Source organism: Gavialis gangeticus, unplaced genomic scaffold, assembly GCF_001723915.1.
Source record: "Gavialis gangeticus isolate Ggan-Ray unplaced genomic scaffold, GavGan_comp1, whole genome shotgun sequence".
Lineage (NCBI taxonomy): Eukaryota > Metazoa > Chordata > Crocodylia > Gavialidae > Gavialis > Gavialis gangeticus.
In genome coordinates, this window is record NW_017729025.1 from 90,538,943 (window position 1) to 90,544,170 (window position 5,228).

Consider the following 5,228-nt stretch of genomic DNA (forward strand, 5'->3'; position numbering starts at 1 on the left):
TCTGGTGTGACGACCAAGTTTCCCAACGCGTCCTGCAAGGGCCCCACATTACCCGGGACCTTCTTTTTACCCCCTATGTATTTAAAAAAAGACTTCTTATTGTCCTTAATCTGGGAAGCTAGTCCCAGTTCCATCTCTGCCTTGGCCTTCCTAACTACCCCCCTACATCCCCCAGCAACTGCAGAATAGCCCTCCTTGGTGATGACCCCTTCTTTCCATTGGGTGTAAGCCACCTTTTTAGCAAGGAGACATTTCTTAGAGAAATGGATCAGTAGCAGTAGTTCCAGTTGCCACTGCCTGTTGTCAGCTAACAGCATACCATCAACCATGTAGTAGAAAAAGCTGCTGAGACTCGCTTCCGTGCACTGATGGCTACAGATATTGATGAATTTGGATTTCACTCAGAGTGGAACAAAGATGCCTCCCCCAACTCTATTGACTTCAGTAATGTTATAGAAACAAAATTGTCAAGATATAAAAGAATCAGTCCAGAATGCTTATTTGCAAATGCATCTCTAAACAACTTTGAATAGGAAAGACAACCAAATCCTCCTCTTAATTTCTATGCTCTGTAGTTCCTCAGTCCTTCCTGCTGAGAACTTAAAGCTTGATTCCCAAACATAAACCATTAAAGTTGATATGGTTTGGGTTTTGTTTCTTCAGTGGATCAGATAAAGAAGCCAGAACAACCCCAAGTAGCCGTAAATGGTCTTGGCCCTGTATACCTACAGGTCCACCTTCTCTCTTATGCCCCATCACAATCCCAAAGGTCAGCCAAGAGCAGTATGTCATGTCTACTTGCCAAAACTGGGCAGGAGGTCATTTTCAATAGTTGCTCCATGGGTCTGGAACTCCCTTCCCCTTGAGGCCTGCCAGAGCCCAAACCTGGATTCCTTTCAGAAGCACTGTAAACCCTCCTATTTGGGCAGGCATTCAGCAAACAAAACTAGGCTGAGATATTGCTCAGTGAGTCTCTGTTTTATATTGACATTCTAGTTCCTTTTTTAAGGTTGGGTTTTGTTTTTGTTCTCTTGCTGCAGTCCTGTTTTTAAAAAAATGCTGTGTCATCTTACTGTAATAAGCCCTGATCTGTGTTTGGAAAGGCAGTACATAATTCATATAAATCAATAATAAATAAAGCCATACAAAAAAAGAGACTGCAAGGATCACTCAGCAGGGTGCTGGCACTAAAGGGGCCCAAGAGAAATGGATGAGACACTAGTGAAGGGAGGGCCAGTTCCTACCTGGGGGATTCAATGTGTGGGGAAGAATTTGCAAAAGGATCTTGCTGCCCCTTGTTAGTATTAGAATGTAGTGGCAAAGACCATGAACTTTCACTGTTGAAAGCTCATTTTAACAGCTTTATCTCTGTAGAAACCTGTTATTAAAGCTGTTGATGGCAAGGCTTGAGCTGTCCCAGGGGAGGATTCTTTCCATCTTGAATTTGAGCTTCTGTGAGGGCAAGACATTAGCGCTGTGCGAAACAGCACCGTTCCCTTTCGCCTTGAGTTTCGAAGTTTGGATGGAACAGTGTTTTGTATTGAATTTCATTTTGCTTCAGAACAGCTGTTCCATTTTGCTTCGTCGAGACAGTAAGGCTGTTTTGACTCTGTTTCGATGTTTTGCTAGATTGGGCCAGGGGTGGGGAATCAGCCTACCTGGGCTGATTCCCCATCCCCTGTGCTAGATCGTGCCAGGGGCGGGGAGTAAGCCCAGCTAGACTGACTTCCCATGCCCAGTGCTATGGTCAAAACATTTTGACTTTCGAAACGTTTCGACTAGCCTTGTTTTGTTTCAAGGCTGTTTCCACACCCTTTGTTTCATTTCCATTGTGCTGTTTTGACCTCAAAATGAGTCAAAACGGTGTCAAAATGAAACAGCCAGCGAAATTTCGCACAGCCCTACAAGACATCTCTAGATGCAAAGTGAGTCAGGAGGAACAGGCAACAAGAGTTGGTGAGAAAACAAAAGTGTTGCCCAAACCAGGTGCTTTGATCACTGGCTATGGCAAGTCATTTAAAACAAGACACACACGTGCATGCACACGATTAAACAAATATTGTTAAGGTTGCAAGGCCAAGCATTTTGGAGTCGGGAATGCCCACATTAAGAATGCCTGCTTCCTTTGTGCATATGCATACAATCATACAAGAGAAAGGGCTGGAAGGGACCTCAGGAGGTCATCAAGTCCATTCCTTTACTGAACAGAGGACCAGACCAGGTAAGCGTTTTAACCTGTTCTTACAAATGTCTAAGGATGGTGACGAGAGGTGTGCAAAATGGATTCTATTCAATTTAGATTCAAATTCAGCCTGAATCGGGGACAATGATTCGATTTGTTGATTCAGATCACTGTCCCTGATTCATTTGGCCGAATCCGAATCTGAAGATATGATGCTGATTCGGAGAATCAGAGATTTGGCCATAGACACAGCTTTAAATGCTTTTTCTACATACCTGTAGGTACCAGGCATGGCTCATGAATGCTGCGATGGTGAGGCAGATGGAGCATCCCATAGGAGTGGGGGTGGGGTGGGGTGGGGTGGGACTCCCCATGTGCTTGGTGGTGAACCTGGAAGTGGACTAGAAGTACTTCTGGTCCACTTCTGGGTCTGCCAGGGAGCGCGCAGGGGGGCCCCCTTGCACTCCCTGGCTCAGCAATTAGCCATGAGGGGACCCTGGGTGCCCCCGCCAGACCCAGGAGGCACCAGTTGCCAAGCCAGGGGGGTGCAGGGGGCCCCCAGCATGCTCTTCAGCAGACCCAGAAGTGGACTGACTGGAAGTGCTTCTAGTCCACTTCCAGGTCTGCTGCTGAGCATGCTGGGGAGCCCCCTGTGCTCCTATGGGATGCTCCATGCGCCCCAGCATCGCAGCACTCATGAGCCGCTTGGTACCTTGAGGTATGTAGAAAAAGCATTTAAAGCTGTGTCTGTGTCCGAATTGCCGAATCTTTCTGGATCTTTCCAAATCAATTTGGAGAGATTAAAGGGTCCTCTGATTCGATTCAAATTTGGAGATTTGGCCACCAAATCCAGCCAAATCGAATCGCAGCCCCCATGGCGACTCCACAGGAGATGGAGATTCCTCTGAGAGGCCTGTTTCAATGCTTAACCTCCCTCACAGTGAGAGAGCTCTTCTAAATATTAACGTAAATCTCCCTTGCTTCAATGAAAGACTATTGTGCCTTATCCTATCTCCTGCAGAGAGTGAACGGCCTATTGCCATCTCCTTTAGGACCATCCTTGAGAGAGAATCACATTCCCTCGGCCTCCCCTCCTCCCCAGACTACATCATCCCAGTTCCTTCAGCCTTTCTCATTAACTCATGTTTCCAAGACCTCTAGGTTTTTTACTTATTTATTTTTGCTGTCTCCTGGGCTCTTTCTGATTTGCCAACAATTTTTTTGACATGGAGGGCCCAAAATTTTGTAGCTTCTTAAGAGCCAGGTAATGGTCTTGACTCACAGGTCCAGTAGAAGTGATGTTTGTTTTTTAGTAGGACTGTGGCATGCATGCTAGAAAATGGTCCCTTTTCATGTGTGTTCACAAAATGTAAAATAGGCAAAGACCAACAGAAAACTATCAGTTTCTTAGTCAAAACTTTCAGTGTGCCAGAAATCAGGTTCACTAGTCAAGTTTTTCAAGAAAACTTCTCAAATCTTATTACTTGCCATCTAAATATCACATCTTTACCAATGAAATGGTCTTTTAATATGAGCTTTCTCAAGTGGCATTAAATGAGATAGTACTGTCAAAGAGCTGCATGGCATCTATTCACTAGTCAGTAATGTGGTGGCTTTCTGCATGAGACTATATACAGCGTATCTCTTCATGGTGCTTATAAACGGTTTATCAGTGTGATGTGTAAGGACCAAAAACACATACCCTTGAGATGATGTTACAAATATTGAACTCCATGAAACATAAGAGAAATGAAGAAGTAGCCCCAGCTCTGGCTTTGTAAGGCATTTTCTGTTTCCACATACAGTGAGCTCAGGTCATAGAGGAGACCTGCTGCCTATGCACATTTACTCTCCTGATGGCAATAATGAGAATGATTCGAACACATTTCTAAGCATATCAATGGTAAACCTGCTGTTGCAGTCAGGTGTGTTGCCCCCTATGAAGCTTAGCAGGATGTGCTCTCATGAATGAGCTTTTACTTGATAAAAGGGTTTGTCTTATGATTATTATTCAAGAATGAGCTACTCGTGGGCTCTTCCCAGCCTCTCCCTGCCCTGGCAGAATTCCCAAAGCACATGTTAGTCTCCAGTGAAGTTGAAAGTGGGTTTGTTCCAACTGAAACCATGTCCCATGGGCTCGATTTCTTCCTCTGCCACCACCATCTGGGCAAAGTTCCTGTCAGATCCATGGCAGAGGACAGGCCTATGTGCTCTGGGCTGGGACAGGATTTGAGGGTGATTGTAAGTCCGTGCTGACAGCTATAACAAGCACACCTCCTCTGGAGCACTGTTTGTCTTGCGGGGACATTGAAGCCCAGGCACAGAGTGGGGCTGGGGCATGCCAGGACATGGAGGCATGGGAAGGTGGCACTCCAACTTGGGACAGAGTAGGAATGAGCTCAGGGCGAGAGACTGTTCCTACCCAACTGTGTCCCCTGCTCGGCCCCACCCCCCCAAATCCCACCCCACACCGCCTGGTGTGTCCCACTTAGGTTCAACATCTGTGCTTCTAATGAAAATATTTCTACTTTCAGAGGCACCGTACAAGTGCTGTCCCAGTCCACTATAGTTGCCATACCACAGTGTGCCTGATCAATGTATTTTATCACCTTCTGAAACATTTTCTTAGTACCTTTCTACAACATACACAGAGGCAAATCACAAGAATACCAACAGTGCTCAAGATTGGTATTCCTATATTATAGTTCCTGGTGACCATCTCTCTAGATGGGGGTGGTCCACTATCAATGTTCCCTCCAAGTCTTTTATCTTGACAGGACGGAGGAGCCCAGCCATATTCTCAGTGGCAGTGTCTTTGACTGTTGCATATTCCCCTGTTATGGCACCTGGTAAAGTTACAGTCATAATATAGAACAGACACACTGGTGCAGCTCTTGTTGAAACAAATCTTGTCATTACCACTTGGTGTGCCATCTCTCAAGATCACCGGTTTGTGGGTGCCACTATTAGGGTTTGCCACAGCTGCTGGCAAAGCCACAGCCTCTTGGGGTCTGTGCCACCTTGCAGGATCACAGCTGCTTCCAAG